The following is a 19,500-nucleotide window of genomic DNA, read 5'->3' as shown; positions in this document are numbered from 1 at the left end:
CCAAATCCCAATAGAAAATTTTTGTAGAAAAAGACAAGATTATTCTAAAATATGTATGGAAAGACAAAAAACATAAAGGAGAAAAACAAAGTTAGAGAGCTTACACTATGTAAGTTTAAGATATTCTAAGTCTCTATCAAGACCATGTGGTACTGATTTCAGGACAGATAAGTTAACCAATGGAAAAGAATAAAGAGTCCACAAATAGACAACACAAATAGTAACTGATGTTTTAGAGTGCCAAGGAAATTTTTGATTTTACAGTGCCAAGGTAATGCAATGAGGAAATGTTAGTCTTTTCAACAAATCATACTAGAACAACCAAATTTCCATATAGGAAAAAAATGCATCTTAATCCTTAGCTTACCTCACACAAAAATTAAATTCTAATAGGATTGTAGGAGTAAATATAAATGCTAATATATTATAAAATATCCAGAACTAAACACAGGAGAAAATCTTCATGACCTAGGGATGGGTAGAGGTTTCATAGGATACAAAAAAGCATGGATTATTTAAGAAATAATTGTGCTCTTCAGGGGACACCACTAAGAACACAAAAAGGTAAGCTACCAACTAGGAGGAAATGTTTGCAATGAATATTTTTGAAAAAGTCTTAAGTCCAAAATATATAAAGACCCCACTAGTGGGGATCCCTGGGTGGCGCAGTGGTTTGGCGCCTGCCTTTGGCCCAGGGCGCGATCCTAGAGACGTGGGATCAAATCCCGCGTCTGGCTCCCGGTGCATGGAGCCTGCTTCTCCCTCTGCCTGTGTCTCTGTCTCTCTCTCTCTCTGTGTGACTATCATAAAAAAAAAAAAAAAAAAAAAAAAAAAAAAAAGACCTCACTAGTAGATACCAAATAACCCAATTAAAAATGGGCAGACTGTGTGTGTCTATATATATTCGTGTGTGTATCAATAAGCACCTGAAAATATGCTCATTTTGCTCATGAATATCATTCATCTTTTAAAAAATGCAAATTAAAACTACCGCAACAAAACAGTGAAAACTCCACATGTTGCTGAGGATATGAACCCATTGGATATGGCATGCATTTGTTAATGGGAGAGTATATCGCTATAGTCACGTTGCAAAACAGTTTGTTTTCTTGGTGAAGTTAAACACCTACCATATGGCCCAGCAATTCTTCTAGATATTTGCCCAGGAGAAATAAAAACATATGCCGGATAATTGATGTGAACACAAATTTTCATATTAGTAACAAATAGTACACACATTTTATAATAGTAAAAAGTGGAAACAACTCAAATGTCCATCAAAGATGAATGGATAAACTGAGTGCAGTATATCCCTAAAAGTGACATAAATAAAAATAAATTTTAAACACTTATAAATTTAAACTGATATACACTATGATATGGATGAATTCCCAATCAATATACTGAGTTAAAGAAACCAGATACAAAAGAGTATATGCTGTAAGATTCTATGTATACACAATTTTAGAGAAGGAGAATCTGATATATAGTGTCAGAAAGTAGATTAGTGATTTCCTAGAATTACAAATCAGGGATCATCAAGAAAAGGAGACAAAGAAAGATTCTGGATGATAGAGGTATGCTATAGTTTCACTATAGTAGTGCTAGTAGGAATACACACATTTGCCAAAATGTGCTAAATGGCACACTTTATTGTATATAAATTATAATCCTATACAATTAATTTTTAAAAGTGAACTTCAATGTACATATTTCTCAGGAAGCCCTACTAAAAGTATTCACTATCTGTTCCTCTCCAAATGATATCCTACTTGTTTCCATTCATGTTTTCTTTAATAATAGTTGCTAATTTGGACTACATTTTACTTATTTCTTCCTTATCATATTATGTGTGTGCTACTAAAATAGAAATTCTGTGGAGGCAATCAGCTTACTATTATTTAGCAGAAAGCTTGAGAACTAATTCAGTATGGAAGATTGGATAATAATATATCAATAAAAATATTCTTTAATGCTAGGTAATTATATTTAGGAAGCTTGCCTTATCTGTTCTTTAAGTATAAATCCCATAATTTTGCAGAGAAGCATATTTTTTCTACTGATTTTATTAAGACAACTTTGCAAACCCACAGGTAGAACTTTAAAGCAATTGGCCTTGCACACATATTTATATTATAGGCTCCTTCCATCATCTTCTGTGGTTCCTGAGATAGAAAAGAAAGACTGAAATACATAGTCCTCCTTGTGCTGGAAAAGAAAATGATGAGGTATACATATAACATTATCCTAGCACAACGTGATTTTTTTCTTTTCTTTTTTGTTTTTATTTTTTTAGAGATGGAGCTGGGTAAGGACAGAGGGAGAGGAAGAGAGAAAAATCCTAAGCAAGTTCCATGTCCAGCACAGAGCCCAAAATGGGGCCTGATCCCATAACCCTGAGGTTGTGACCTGAGCTGAAATCCGAAATCAGATGCTCAATCACAGAGTCACCTAGGCACCCCCGCAAAACAATTTTCAAGAGCTTGATATAGTCACTATATCTCCTGAGTATGTAGAGACTCCTGGAATTTTTTTTAAAGATGATTTCATCATTTAGTTCCAAAAGATTTATATCCAATTTATCTTTATGAGTTCTAAGACATATATCCATAGCTTCCTCAAATAGTCAACAGCCCTTCCACTGTCCATCAAAGTATCATGTAGCAGAAAGATCTTACTCTGGAGTCAGAGGCATGTCAGTTAGAATATTAGCTCTACCACTGCCTTTGGGAAACATTAACAACATTCCTATACATTGGCTCTTTAGTTTACTCATCTGAAAAGAGAAGATGACACTATCATTTGTGAACTACTTCATATTTCTGTTGCAGAAGGAGGTTGCCTGAAGAAGGCAGAATGAAGCTTCTATCAGTTCTCATGGAGCTTGAAGCAACAGAAACAGCAACTAAAATAAACAATTGGAAATGTATGAGCTTACCTAAGGAGTGGTTGATGGTAGAGTTGATACAGGGACTGTTTATGGAACGGATTCTCCCTGTCTCACTGTACATTTCTCAGCTTATTTTCTTGTTATTTCACTGTGGCTCCCCTCAGAGTTCTAAAGTAGCTCTTCCCACTAGAAGCAGACACTGACCAGAGGGAGAAAATAGAAGTCTATTCGGTATATCTTTTTGAGAAGGCAGACAAAGCTTCTATAAGCCCCCTACCAGGCTTCCTCTACAAAGCCTTGGCCAGATTTGTCTCACCTGCCAGGCCTGAGGCAATCACTAGATGAGGGGACTGGAGTTACTTACTATGATTGATTTCCACTAATCCAGATTCATCCTAGGAATTGAGGAGACACCCATCATTCCTTTTAAGATACACTTATCCTATCAGAAAAAATGAATGAATGAATGAATGAATGAATGAATGAATGAATGAATGAATGAATGAGATCCTGTTGGCAAAGGATGAAACAAACTATCTGGTAGGAGACCAAGGAGACATTTACCTCCAGAGAATTCATCTTCATCTGTGGTCTGGTGACAAGGTGATCACTAAACCCCGAGTTCAAGTAGTGCTACACGTTGATAGTGCCTCCATCTCTCTAGGAAATAAAGGTCTGTGGGGGGTGTATTGGTGGGGGATGAAAAACATAAATTATTAATTTACAATGATAATTCCATACTGTTTTATGGACAGAAATGCTACTGTTTTGGGCATTGTTCTGACTCTGATCCTAAGATTTTATCATCAGAATGCTGTTCAGAAAACCAGAAATGAGGACTGATAATTATTATTTAAACAAGGAAATTTCTTATTCTCTCCCCCAAAGGTGACCTGAGTGCATCCTTGAGGAAACTTAAGCCTTTAAGAATAGACTTGCCATGGAAGCAGAGATGTCTGTAGCCATAAACCTTGAAGAGTGAAAGCCCTTCGGCACTTTTTTCTTAAATCTCAAATTCAATGATTTTTCCATATGCTCTAGGAAACTTACTATCTTTTAGGAGACATGTCAGAGTTTTTAAAATCATAGGATATTTTGCCAAATAGCAAAATTATATCTATTCCTTCCATTTCGGTTCTGCATTAGATATACTTTGCTCTAGGTTAACCAATTTATGGTTGTTCATACAGGTTTTGTCTAGAGGAGTTATAAGGCAGTTGATTTCATTTTTGCTTACTGATTTAAACTGTCACTTACCTAGATCTCAGGAATTATTCCTAAATTATTTTAGTCAGAAATAAGAGTGATTCCATCTTCTAGTGTCACGACCCAGAAAGTTAGTTATATAAAGTGTACAGAGTTTACTAGCTAATTCAAATTGATGAGTTTATTTCATTTACCTACATATTCTTCAGGGACATTTCACTGTTATTCCCACATAGTCTCAACAAAATGGATTGCTATAGGGATTAAATGTGATTGTGTATAGGAAGGATTTAACATATTGACTGCCATAACTGACATGCACATAGTAGGCACTCAATAAATGGTGACATGCTATTATTTTACTCTGGGAAATTAGAATTATGACACCTACCTCTCAGTGTTATTACAGAAATGTAATTAAATATCATCCACATAGGTGCCAAGTACAGTACCCAGCTTCTACACAGGAACTCAATAAATGTTAATATCATTCCTTTCCCTGTCTACTAAACAAAACATCCAGAGGAATAATAACACTGTCTTCATGATCCTACATCACCTCAGCAAAATAATTTCCTCTTCTTGGAACAGAGAAACCAATAAAGTCTGGTTTCAATTTATTTAGAGTATTCTCTCCTTTTGACAGCATAAAATAAATCCCTGCTATGAAATAACCTTTTTGCTGATCTATGTATAATGGTAACTCAGTGCCACCTAGTTCTTTTGGATAAATAAATTAAAAATACTCTGTTTCAAGAATGCAACAAGCATACTAGTTCTATAAAGAAACTACCCATTACAGACAGAGCAGAGTTTCTGTCAGTAGCAGCAGGTGTTGGCGAGTGCAAGCTCTAGGCATTTATAACTCTGAGTGTTACTGCCTTCTTGAAAGAATTTGTTATTTACTTCCAACTGAGGACAATTAGACTTAAATTCCAAAGCCACACATCAGGTAAGTGAAAGCGAAGAACAGAGGAGGGGTGACTGGTAATTTAGGTAGCATGATTCTTACCTTTTGTGGTTAGGTGAAGTATAAAACATCGATAATAATGCTCTTTAATGCCAGCTAATTGCATTTGAGGTGCTTGCTTACCTGTTCCAAAATCTCCCTGAGAGTGTAAGTTCCATAATGCTGCATAGAAGCAAATTTCTAATACTGATTATAATAAGACATTTCCTTTGCACACCCAGAAATAAAAACTCCAAAGCAATTTTCACAAATTGTAACATTCTAGAGTAGATGATGTTTGAAGTACAATTTCCATGTAATTTAAGATTTCTTTTCTGGCTAGAAAACTGTTGAGCTTATATTGTAGATGGGCATTGCTTTTTTTCAAAGAAAAAAATCATAAATTTATTTATGCCTTTATATACCCTTTTATTTCTAGAGAGCATATTAAATTGGTGCATTGTATCGCTAAGTTATCTTCCTCACATGAATGATAGGTTTTACTTGTCCTGTCCATCTGCATATGAAAACAAATGGCTTTGAATTGGCAATTATAATACTTAGGGGTTTGGGAAGAGCATGGGTGATGGAAGTTTGGCTTCATATGTTATAAATTTATTAGTATTTGCTCTAGGCACTTTATTTAAAAGTTTATAAATTTCAAAAACCCTATGGAATGTGTCCAATAAAGGTTAAACTGATCACTGCTCACACGTTATAGAGATGTGTAGCCAGATTATTGGTGGGATTTTCAACTCTCATAAAAAATGTTGACTCTTTCATTTGCATTTTTGTAATCAAAGTATAGCGTTACATGCCTAGTATAGTGCCCAGCTTATATAAGGTATTCATCAAGTATTTGTTGAATGAGTAATGACATAGATAATGACCTTCATAAGATCAAATGTGATCTAAGCACTTAACCATAGTGTGTTGTTCAGCACTGGATTTGAATCTGTTTACTGTTGGAGTATAAATGCATACTGTCAGCTCAGCGAGCTACTCACCAAAAAAAAAAAAAAAAGAGGAAAAAATATAGTCTGGTGAATAAATATTATCCATATTATCCATTTACTCCTATAGGAGTCTAAGTTTTATTCATATAATAAACTTAAACCTGCAGAAGACAATATATTTTTTGAACAGATTAACTTCATCCCCAACCAAATCACACTTGATAACTTTTGTTTTAATATTATAACCTGGACTATTAACCACTTCTCTATTTATTTTAGAGGAATTATGGTGGGAAAAGCATGAATCTTGGAGTCAGACAAAAGAATGTTGGAAGCGTTATTAATCATGTCATCTTGAACACTTTACTCATTTATAAAATAGTGACCTTGAAATTATAGGGAAATATACAGAATGGCACATGCTGAGTTTCCCATGATTATCCTGGAATGCTGCCATTGTTATTATTATTATTACTATTATTTTTGTTTTTAATTATTCATGAGAGACACAGAGAGAGAGGCAGAGAGATAGACAGAGGGGGAAGCAGGCACTCGATCCCCAGACCAGGATCACGCCCTGAGCCAAAGGCAGACGCTCAACCACTGAGCCACCCAGGTGTCCCTATTACTATTCTTAGACTTTTATTCATTGATTCCAAAACTATTTCCCTCTAGGTCATGTGATCTCCCTTATACCAAGTTTGTAGGTGACAGGTTTATTTTAGAATGAGTGCTAGGAAAATATTTTCTTTTCCTAAAGCAAAGATCTTCTTTGCTGATAGAGATATGTATAATATTTTAGCTCATAACTCTAAGTGATAATCCCAAAATAACTAAAATTGCTTCTTTTAAAAAATCCATAATTCTAATTTTTCTAATTATGTATTTTTTGTTATGACTTTTTGTAAACTACCTTAAATTCTTTTTGGAAAGATATTTGGTTTACTTAAATGAAAGTGTTCGCAGCATGATTAAAATTGCTTTGTTTTGTGCAAAATTGACTTCATCCTTGCTCATAAATTTATCTTTAAAAATAATTTTTAAGATTATATTACAAACCAATAATATCATAAATTTTGGCCCATTGTGTCATATTTTTATGACCCATTTAAAAGATGGCAAGAGAGAATTAAATGTCTTTAAACCACATCTGATATAGACATTTGTGACACAAGGCTACATTTTATTTCATAATATTTAATTTTAGCTTTAAAATAAATTGTAATTTTCCTGAAGCAATTCAGTTCATTTATTGATTATATAATTGAGTGGACATTACCCCATTCTGAGATGAAACATTAATTTGATCCCACAGTTCTATACTATCAAGCCCATTTTTATGTCAAAGTTCTATTTAGAGCCAATCTACCACAAATATGAATGGATGGAGTCTTTTGTTTTAAAAAAAGGGCACACCTGTTGAAACCTCAGAATCTGGGTCTAGATTCACAACAGCACAGTTATTACAATACCACCATAATACATGAGATGAACAGCAGGTAAACTGTCCCTTCATTACTCATTTTACCAAGCACTGAACACTTACTGTGCATGGAACAACATGGCATAAAGATTAATTTATTTTCCCTTCTCAAAGAATTCTGAGATTGGAAGGGAAGGAGATGTATGTAAATGAATAGTTCCAGAAAAATATGACAAATACTAAAATTGAGGTTTAAATGGATTTTGATGGTGGCATAGAGCAGGTGGCTCAGAAAAATGATTTTATAGCAGACGATCCCTAAATTAGTTCTTAAGTGATATTTGGAATTTTCCAATTGGATAAGATAGAAAATGTACACTGTACCGGTGCAAGGATGCTGAGATGATATCAACAGAACATAGTTGGGAAACTATAAATAATTTAAGATAGAAAACAGTCCTCAGTAGTTTGTAGAGTAGCAGAACCCAAAGGATTCTGAAAAGACTGTGAAGCTTCAATCCCTGATCTATTAGGATCCCCTCTTTGGGTAATAACCACCAGTCTCAATTTACACGTACACTTTGATCAAGAGAAGATTTAAGTGTCTTACTTATCTCTGAGACAAGGACAGGTTTACATAGCCCCCTGAGGAGAACAATACAGGCTAATGTGTTGGAGAGTAACTGGAGGTTGACTGTAGACTGAATAGTCACTGGAAGCCTCTCTGAGATGACTTTTCAGCTGACACAAGAATCAAAAGAAATGGCCAGCTATTCAAAGACAGGTGGAACGATCGTTCCAGGTTGAGGGAAGAGCAAGAAGAAATTTGTGAGGGAGAGTTCAGCTTCTTCAAGTAACCATGGGAAGGTCAGTTTGACCAGAACAAAAGATCAGAAAGAGACCAAACCACCCAGGTGGTCTATCACTTTGTAGACTGGAGGACAAATCTAAGTCTCATTATGAGTGCCATGGGAAGCTATTAGAGGTTTAAGCAGGAAAGTCACATGATTTGATTTATGTTTAAAAAAGAACACTAAGTGGAAAATGGACTAGAACTAAATAGAACAAGAAAGGAGCAAGGAGACCATTTGAGAGGCTTTTGAGTAATCCCAATCACCTTATTGGGATAGTAGCAACAGAAAATGTGGGGGAGGACAAACTAAGTGTATACTTTGAACACTGAGTAATGTGATTTGCTGTCGATTTAGCTAGAGTGAGGAAGAGGAAGGAAGCAGAGACAACCTCTTGCAGATTTTCTGAAAGAGGGGAATGGGACCCAATTTAAACAATAACAATAATAGTAACAAGTACTTAGATAAATGCTTACTCAGTGTCAGACACTGCTCTAAGCATGGTTACATATATAACTCATTTAATCATTACAACTCTATGAGTCCAATATTGTTATTATTCTCATTTTACAGGTAAGGGTACCAAAGCAGAGAGATGTAAACTTGCCAAAGATGATACTGCAAGGCAGAGTTTTAGCTTCAAGCCTTTGCGTGATTAATCCCGTTATCTCCTTCTAGTCTTTTCTCCAATGTCACCTCCTCATGGAAGCCCACCCTAACCATTTTACTCAAGATTATAACCTTAGCCCCTCCACTGCACTCGCAGTTATATCCTGATCTCAAGTACCAAATACCTTCTCTGCTCATCAATATTGCTGATCTGCCCCTACTAGAAAATACCCTCCACAAGGGCAGGAGTTTTGTCGGTTGTGTTCACTGTTGTATTCCATGTACTTGAACAATCCTTGAAGCATAGTGAACACTCAATAGATGATTCCTGAGTAAATAAGGAACAGGTGAATAAATGCTGAAGTATGACAGCTGTGATTCAAACCCCGGTGGCCTGCCTCCAGAGTCTCTGTGCCTCCCCACTCTACATCTTTCTCAGGATGGGATGAAAAATGATTCTTGCTCCTCAGTCAGCAGGAGGCCTGTGCTAAACTGATCCAGATTCAAATTTATGAAATGGAAGAGATGGTAGGTAACTTAGCCAGCCCTTGCCTCTTTTACCTCATCGCTCCTCTGCTGAACTCTTCTCCTATATGTGACACTTTTCCCCTTCACCATTTTCCTTGACTAATCACACTGTGTCTTTATAACTTCAACATAGACGTCAGATCTTCTGTAAAGGATGCTTTTGTTCAGCCAAGACTGAGCTAGTTGCTGTTTCCATATTGCTCATTGAACTCTGTTTTTTTTTTTCTCTTAGTAAGTTGACAAACTACTCTAAGTGTCCACTGAACTGCACTGTGTTTGCCTGAGGCAGCTGCCCCAACTATCTGCCAGTGACTGGCATCTGACAAGTACTCAAAAAAAAAAAAAATTGGTAGGTTGACCTGAATGACTTTAGGAAGTCCCCAAAATATAAAACTGTACAAATAGATTGAGACCTGACCTATGAAGAGTTAATACTAATAGTTCAAACTGCTTGGGGGCTTTGTAAATCATTGTTACCAAAAGTTTAGTTTGAATTATGTTATAATCAAAGTGAGCTTCTCTTCCCCTTACCTACTCTCATATCACTTAAAGAAGCTAACTGAGAAAGCAGAGTTTAAAATCTAAAATCCTCTGAACCATTGAAAATATATGTTTCATATTAAAATCCTTTTTCGATTGGCTGAAGTCACTATAATTGGAGCCAATTGAATCTGAATTTAAACATGTCTGAGTTGTGATAATACTGCCAGGGCTATGTTTACCACATACAAAAATTTAAGCAATATGGATTATTTGGTAAGGTAAAGAGAGTCTTTAGAAAGCAATTTATATTCTGTAGATTGGAGGAAATAAGACCTTGAAAAAAGATCTAATCACATTTTGTATTGATATTTCAGGAAAATTTGTAGTAGCAATATACTAGCACATAAACCCCACCAGTGAACTAATCTGAAATTTAAATCAAAATAACTTGTATTGGTCTATTCTAGTTTCTGATGATTCATTTTTTTTCCTTAGATGTGGAAGAACAGCAATATAATCTCTTTTATGTAACTAGTTTAATTTTTCATAAGCAGCCCTAAGGTTAAAAAAAAAGAACTTGAGAACATAATATGTAATTGAATCATCTTGGAACAAGAACAGCAGAAGGTAATGAAGATTTAGGTAGGGAATGGATTTCACACTGTTCTTCCTACTTTCCTTTGCAGTCACATCAGTGAATGAGATTTCTGTTTAGAAAAATCAATAGGAATTTACGGTGAACCTTGGAGGAGGGCATTCTGATGTGACTAAGGAACTCTGAAGGCAATTGTTACTCAGTGTTGAAGCAGCTCCTTTCTACTGCTGGGGGAGGGGATGAGCAGATGAGGAAAAATATCGAGTGATATGAGGATGCTGGCTGACTAGTAACAGAGAAATTCTCATAGATTCTTTTTCCTTTATTTTCCTTTTCTTTCCTTCCAATTATTCCAATCATTCACTCATCCACTTTTCATCCATTCAACAGTTTTCATGTGCCTACCTGGGTTGGCCTCTCTACAGAGCATGTGTAATTAAGGAAGAAATAAAACTCCTAGCTCCCAAGGACCTTACAGTGTAAACAGGGAAACAAACAAGAAAAGTAATCACCAAAATACACAAAGTGATAATTGCTATAATAGAGATGATATCTAGCCTATAGGATTTAAGAAGGAATCCTGGAGGAGGAACTATCTGGGCTACATCTTCGTGGAAAGTAGTAGAAATCTATGAAAAAAAAAATGGGTTCAGGAAATAGGATATACATACCATTAGCATATATAAAGAGTTTGGTACTATTTGTAGGATTAGATTTGTCTATATGTGCAGGAAGACTTCAAATAATAGTGGTTTAAGCTAGAGAGATGTTTATATTAAATATAGTTTCAGAATTGTCAGAGTCCTTAGGTATCCAGGCTTTTTTTCTAACTCGCTTCTCTACTATCTCTGGGCATGACCCTCATTCTCTTGGTCCAAATTGGCATCTGTATTTAGACAGCAGGATTTTTTAAAAAAGAAAGAAATAGTGTACAAAGGGCACACTCTAACTCTCTTGTAAAGAATATTCTGAGAAATCACCCTATCACTCTCTTACATCTCATTTCCCAAAACCTGGTGGCATTTAGCTGCAAAGGAGGCTGGGATTTGTAGTATATGTTCCTTGAAGCCCTATGTCAAGTGAAAATTCTATTACTATGGAAGCAGAAGAGATTGGATTTTGGAGAAAAACAATAGCTTTGGCTGTAAGCAAAAAATAGTAAGATGTTCAAGAAATGCCAATTATTTCAATGTGACTTGGACTGAGAGGGAGATGGGAGGGATAATAGTGTGATCTAAAGCTGGAAGCATAAAAAGGGACCATGCACAAAGAGTCCTCAGTGCATTAACAGTAAATATTTACTGTCTTCTTTAAAATATGTCATTTAAGATTTATGCATACTGTCTTCATTCAATCTTCCAGAAAACTCTGTGAGATACAGTTATTTTTATTCCCATTTTAAAGTTAAGGTCACTGGGTTGTTTTTTTTTTTTTTTTTTTAAGATTTATTTATGAGAGACACAGAGCAAGAGAGAGAGATAAAGAGAGAGAAAGACATAGTCAGAGGGAGAAGCAGGCTCCCTGCGGGGAGCCTAATGCAGGACTCAATCCCAGGACCCCAGAGATCTTTACCTGAGCAAAAGGCAGACTCGCAACCACTGAGCCACCCAGGTGTCCCAAGGTCACTGGGGCTTAATGACTGAGTACTTTTCCTACAATACACTCTGGTTAAGTTTAGAACTAAGATGTGAGTTTAGGTTGGTCTGATTCTTGAGTCAGAGTGGTAAGGAGCTTGCTATGCCTCAGAGCTCATACTTACCCTTTCTCCTTGGGCTCTACCATTCCTACTTCTTTCTGTGCTCTTTCTGAATGAGGTACCTGGATGCATTTAGCAAGTGTTGGCCTGGTCAGAATCAAAGTGCCTGAGAGAAAGAGAGCCCCAAACTAAGACTTAGCTGTTCATGATGTGAAATAGGAAAGGAATCACTCTGCAAATTAAGTCTTGGCTTTTCACCTCATGTTTTCATTAAGTTTCAACTCTGTATATAAAGAAGTTAATTATACGGTGCTTTAATCCTATATAAAAGGTCAACCAAGTCCTGCATTATGTAAGACTTTAAGGTAATTCTTGAAGTAGAAACCTATTTGAACGGTTGATCAAGGTAAATCGTAAGCGTTTCATGAAGCACTCTTGATAATAAGATTCAATTATTTCCAATGAGAGTGTCCCAGTCTGTGACTGGACTGCCTTCCCTACTGTAAGCAAAACTAATTTTACCAAGGACAAGTTGTGATACTCACCTTGGTATTTTTTAGGTTGGTTCTTAGCAATATATATTTTCTATGTGTGTAATTATAAACATATATACTCATTTTACACAAATTGCCGAACACAGAAGCCTATGAAGAAATTAATTTTTTAAAAATCAGACAACTGCGACCCAGAGAAACCTACCATTGCAACGTCAGTGTATTTCCTTCTAATTTTGAAACAGTTGATGTTTACACTGTTTTCCATAGTTTGAAATCACCCTATTTACAATTTTATTTCCATGTTTTTAAAAGACTGTATGGTAAATATTTTTCAGGCTATTAAGTTTTTATTAACAAAATTTCAGTGGTCACATGATACCCCCTCCTGTGAGGCTATGGTCATTTAATTAACTGATGACTAAGATACATGAAGAGCAAAACAATTTTAATTAGAGTGGTAACTGATTTGGATGAACAAATGAGCCTGGTTCCACAGAATTTTAGAATGCTTTGGGATGCCTGAGTGGCTCAGCGGTTGCATGTCTGCCTTCGGCTCAGGGCATGATCCCAGGATCTGGGATCTAGTTCCACGTCAGGCTCCTTGCGGGGAGCATGCTTCTCCCTCTGCCTGTATGTCTGCCTCTCTCTCTCTCTCTCTCTCTCTCTCTCTCTCTGTTTCTCTCTCATGAATAAATAAATAGGATCTTAAAAAAAAAAAAAAAAGGAATTTTAGAATGCTTTGCTCTTTAGTGTCCTTATCCTCCCAGGGTAGAGAATATCTTTTTCTCAAGTCCATACTCCTAAGTTTGGAAACCATCCATTATGTTGGAGCTTTTGGTTCAAGGGATTGCATAGATAGTATTCAAACAGTAGCAAAGTGAAAACAATACCTCAAGGAAAAATCTACATCCCCATGCTCATTGTAGCATTATTTATAATACCCAAGACATGAAAACAACCTAAGTGTCTATCAACAAATGAATGGATGAAGAAAATGTGAATTATTTATAAAACTGAATATCATTCAGCGAATAAAAAGGAAAAAAAAAAGGAAATCCAGCCATTTGCAACAACTGGGTGAAACTTGAGGGCATTATGTTAAGGAAAATAAATCATAGAAAAATAAGTACTGCATGATCTCACTTATATGTGGAATTGAAAAAAGCCAAACTCATAGAAATAGAGGTTAGACTGGTGGTGACCAGCAGCTGGAATGCAGGGAAATGGGGAGGTGTTGGTCAAAGGGTAAAAAAGTTCAGTTATAGGAGGAATAAGTTGTGGGGATATAATATATAGCATAGTGACTATAGTTAACAGTACTGTGAAGTGTACTTGAAATTTACTAAGAGAATAGATCTTAAATGCCCTTATCACTGGTGCAAATAATTGATACTCCCTTCCCCTGCACCAGGGAAAAGCAATATGGGAACAGCGATCATGTTCTTGATCCCTTGTCAATATATAACCTACCTTCCTGCTGTTTGAATTAGAAATAAGTCATTCATAATTCTGAAAAGCATACTGTGTTATTTTACCACCGTACCCTTGCACATGCTGTATTCTTTGCATGTCCATGTGGCACTATTTATACTTCAAAATCAAATCCAATATTGGCTTCCTTTAGCTTTACATCAATCACTCCTTTTCCTTCTCCTAGCCAGCCGCAGGCAAAATAACTTGCTCTGTCTGTTCTATACCTCTACTACTTGTGTCATACCTTTTATAACTCTCACCGAAATAATTGTTTTCTTAATTTGTGAGGTACTCTCCTCACTGCACTAGAAACCTGAGAATAGAGATCTGAGCCCAGTGCCATTCTTTTAATCTCTTGTGTCTGACCCCAAACTTGTCACATTGCACATCTCACTTGTGTTGAATTCTTAGTGCAAACTGAGCCTCAGTTTCCTCATCTCTAAAGTGGACATTATAATGCTAGTCTTTCACAGAAATATTTTAAGGGTATATAGTGGTAGCATTTTTATTTTAAAATAGAGATTCTCAGTAGAGTTTGGAAAGTCATCCCCGTGTACAAGTTTCCTACAAGGCTGTGACATGGAAAATTCTCATCTTTTCTCCCAAATATATGACTAATTTAACTCTGGAGAGTTGCTCGTATAAATACCAGGTTCAGAAGGATATTATAAGGGTAGGTACATGTCACTGAACTAAAATAGATGAAATAGAATTTTAAAAGGTTAGAACATTTCATCTACATTGTGACACATTAATTTGATTTTCAAATGAGACAACTCTCTTTTTAAAAGATTTCTGTCAATAAAATCCTATTAATTCTTGCCCAGTGGGACTTAGAGGGAGCTAATGAAATATGTTTGTAAATAAGCTTGAAGATGATTAATAACTTCTACTTTTAGTGCTTCATGATAACTTTAGAGCACTTTCTGATATTTAAAAATATTTATTCCTGAGAGAAAAACTGAGACATACAAAGAAGTATGAACCTCCTCAGGCCACAAAATCTGGTTCCTCCATTTAAAACATATGGTTTGTGTTTAAATTTCCCTCACTTTAAAATAAATGAAGGCAATGTAAATTGATATTTATTGAATGTCTGCATTGTTCCAGGGATCATCAGGAAACGAAAAGTAAATATGATCCTGGATCTGGTCTCATGGAGTTAAGACATTGTACTTTTAGTATCTTGTGCTAAGTGTATTTATAGAAGAAAACACAGAGACAGAAAGAATATAGGGGATAGATTATTTATCTCTACCAGGATCAAGGGGTGCAGGGTCCAACTTCCCAAAGAAAGAACGATTTGAGCTAGATTTTGCAAGAAAAATGTGAGTCTGGGATTATAGAAGGTGAGGAGTAGACAGACCCATTTGCAACATGAAACTTTCCGAAAGCTAGAAGCAGTCTGAAATTACTAGATGTGGTAGTGTGAGTATGTGGGAGTAAAGGCAATGAGGCTGTGGACAGGTTGTCTGGAATACAGGCCCAAGAATTGGAAAACATCTTGCTATGGAATTTGGACGATATACCATGGGTGAGGGTGAAGTGTTTTAGGCGGGAGTGGCTTGACCAGCTCTGTATTCCATCTCAAAGTCTGAATGACTTCATTTTCAGAATTTATCTCTAGATTATATCATATGTTCATTATGGGTTATGTGTAGCCCCATGCTATGCCATCTCTTCTCTGGGACCCAAGCTGACAAAGCAGCCTCTGTCTGGGGCCTTGGCAGTTTGGTGACAGAGAGGAAAAAAGGGGCATTGAAAACCATGAGCTTGTACACAAAATTTGTCTTGGAAATGACATTTGTTGCATTTACTCACATTTTATTGGCACGGTAAATCACATGGCCACTCAGGTACATGACAGCATGTACATAATCCTTCCTCAGGGAAAACAACCCTCAGAGCAGGGAGGCAGCAAATATTTTGAGCAGCAATTCAGTCAACTACAGAGGACCATATTTGGGCATATTTTAGATATGAAGAAACCTCATTAATAATTAATTAGGAGATAAACTAGAATAAATTAGAGCTCTGAATTAACACTATATTGTAAATTGTAGTTTTAATATTTTCGAGTATATCCAGAAGCATAATGCAAGCAAAAACATAGGACATGGCTAGATGTGCTTGATGAGAGAGATTAATTCATCATCATTATCGTATTATTACTGCTGATAATCATAACTTAGTCTTTGTTGAGTGTGAGCATCTCTTCATTTGCAGTGCAGATACATTCTCCCATTTGTTTTTCACAGCCATCCCATTAGGCATGCAAAGTCACCAGCGTTATCCTCATTTTACAGAGTAGTAAGTTGACAGTTAGTGAAGCCACTAAGTTGTCCCAAGTTACAGTTACTAAGTAATAGACTCAATTTAACTCAAACATGAGGAGCTCTGCCCTCAAAACTAATATTGATAGCTAAATGGACAAAATAAACTTTCACCTAAGGAATTTAATCACAACACTGACAATCTTATCCATATGGAAACTTGCTAACAGCTTTTTTTCTAGGATAATTTAAAGGTAAATATCAGCTTTTCTCAGTTATACTTATCACAAATCCTGAGTCATGAGATTTGAGTTAATGATTTACATGGAGTACTCTGAAAATGGAAGTTCAAGTAATCCCATTTAGATACAAGGAACCTGAAGCATAGAGACGGAGTTGTCCAAATCCTCATGAATGGAAAGTAGGAAAGTAGCCTCTGAGGCCCCATCATCAGACCCCAGAGACAATGCCTTTATCTCCCAGCAAGCTAGTGACTGTGTGCATTTTGAACACTTCGTGAATTATTTTTTCTCCGCATCATCGATTCCCTTGTATAATTTCTAAAGAATTCAATTGCAGTTTCACTAGTGACTGATGAGATCGGCAACTGGTTTTTTCATTGTAAGATTAAGTCTCCTGCTTGCTAAGGACTTGCCTCCCTTCAGCTGTGATGAAAAGCTTGATTGGAAGAAAGAGGCATTGATAACCCTCAGCAGAGTTACAAGAGAGGTTTGCAGGAAGCATTTTGCTTTCTCATTCAGACACTGAAAAAAAGTGTTTGGAATAGAAACAACTGGTTCCCTTTTGGCATTTTCACTCCTGGATTAATTTTGCCAAGATGATGCTCAGCAATCTCACTTCCAGGCCACTTAACAAAAGCCCCTTCAAGTGCACAAGAAAATGATTCCTTGAGAGGCCAGAGGAAAAGAGTGTGAAAAAAAAAGCGGTTGAGTGTTAAAAGATGCCTATCCCAGGAGCCTTCTTCAAATTCACTAGCTGAACTACTTGGAGCATGAAGCTGCATCTGTAGGGGCTGTGGTCAGATGAAAATGTAATAAAATGTAAAGACAAATACAAATTCAGCCCTCTAAAACCTATTTCAGTGGCTCACAAAAATCCTCAAAGGTCCTTGTAACTTAGTTACTTCAGACAGGCATGGGCAACCTTTTTCATTTCTTTTTAATGCTTCTGGGTTTCTGTGTCAAGGACTTCGGATGATGATGAGGCGAGGAGGTTTCATTGCAAGCTTCTCAGCCATGAGATCCTTGCTTCACTGATGTATATACATAGGGAGAGTAGCATATAAAGGGCTTCTCTCCTGTCTTGTTCAATCTTTGCTCTGTCAGTCCCCAGGACCACACTTAAAGGCTTTCTGAATCACAGGAAATTCAAAATTAAAATATGAAGTGCCTACAAGACGGGCCAAAGCTTGGTTTTATGACCTGAAGTGGACGTTTCACTGAGCATTTTTGTAGGCAACTAAGTCCATATTTTTTTCTACTAAATTAAAATATATAAAAAATCAGTAAGAATATTGCAACATGTATATGAAAAAATTCACATCTACTGCTTTCTAGTGCTTACCGTATGCCTGACACAGTATTACAGACTTTACAAACTATGGTTACCATAAATCCTTGAGTGTTAGCTACTGTAGTTCCCATTTTTACTTTTTTGGTTTTATTTTTCATATGAGAAAACTGAACTTAAAAAAATGGTTAACTAACTTTCCCAGGGTCAGAGACAGAAACTACCAGGATTTGAAATTGGTTTTCCACCTAAAAGCTATTCTGTTATCCCATATGCCTGCTTTGGTCCAGATAGTGACTATTACATGACTTGAGGTCCATTCAAAGAGTGATGTCTCTCCCCCCCAATCCTCCCACTCCTGCTCTTCTTCCTCCTCCTCTTCCTCCTCCTCCTCCTCCTCCTCCTTCTTCTTCTTCTTCTTCTTCTTCTTCTTCTTCTTCTTCTTTAGAGAAAAAGAGGTGGGTGTGTGTGATCAGGGAGGGGCAGAGGTAGGCAGGCTCTACATTCATCACAGAGCCCAACACAGGGCTCAATCTCACAACCCTGAGTTCGTGACCTGACCCAAAATCAAGAGTCAGACACTTGACCAGACTGAGCCACCTAGGGTGATATCTCTTTAAAGACCAATGCATCCAGTGCAAATCAAAACAAAAATGAGAGGGGGTGCTTGGGTGATTTAGTTGTTAAGTGCCCAGCTCTTGATTTTGGTTCAAGTCATGACCTCAGGGTCATGAGATCAAGCACCACATTGGGCTCTACACTGGGCTTGGAGCCTGCTTAAGAATCTCCCTCTACCCCTACCCGCCCCTCCTCTCTCTCTCTGAAAACAAAACAAAACAAAACAAAAACAAAAATTAGAAAATACAGTAAGATGTCACCTCATATGGGGGCTGTGCTTTCAGTTTCCTCAGGGTCAAACCCTTATTTATTTTTTTCCCTCAATGGAAGGAGAATTAATATTTAATATATTATAAAACATGTGCTATGGACACTGCATTAGATTGGTTAAACACACAATCTAATCTCATTCAGCCTTCATAGTTGGTATGAAATGGGGTAAAATTATCCCAAACAGAAAGATAAGGAAGTTAAAGTTTAAGGTGTTATAATGGTATTAAATTTGCACAATTTCTAATGCAACAAAAATGGAATTCAGACTCAAGTGTTTGTGATTTTCAATCTATGTTCTTCCCAGTGCTCCCATTGCTTTAGGCCTAAATGCTTACAATAGTGCAGTTGGGAGGAAAATGGGAAGCTAAGAGTGACCACAGATTGTCCCCAGTGGACCGTAACTGGTCTCTATTTGATAACCATACCATCAGAAATATCTTTGCATAATTTCCCAGAGTTAAAGTGCTTCAATAATGTTCCCATTTTGCTTTCTTCCTTCCATTCCCATAGGGCTTAGGAAGACAATGTAGTAACTCAATGCCTGAGATAAGATTAATTCTGTATTCTTGGCAAAAGAGATCAACATTCCGCTGCACTATGATCCTTTTATGGATAGTAAAATATAACTTATTTTAAATATTTCATGTGAT

General features: G+C 36.5%; 1 protein-coding gene across 2 annotated transcripts in view; it reads left to right on the top strand.

Moving 5' to 3' along the window:
- Window positions 1-19,500, top strand: part of TENM4 (teneurin transmembrane protein 4) — a 2,813,748-nt gene that overhangs the window by 550,634 nt on the left and 2,243,614 nt on the right. The gene's annotated exons all lie outside the window — the stretch shown is intronic.

Source organism: Canis lupus, chromosome 23 (assembly GCF_048164855.1).
Source record: "Canis lupus baileyi chromosome 23, mCanLup2.hap1, whole genome shotgun sequence".
Taxonomy (NCBI): domain Eukaryota; kingdom Metazoa; phylum Chordata; class Mammalia; order Carnivora; family Canidae; genus Canis; species Canis lupus.
Note: the sequence above shows the minus strand (reverse complement) of the source record. Positions and strands in the feature narration are given on the sequence as shown.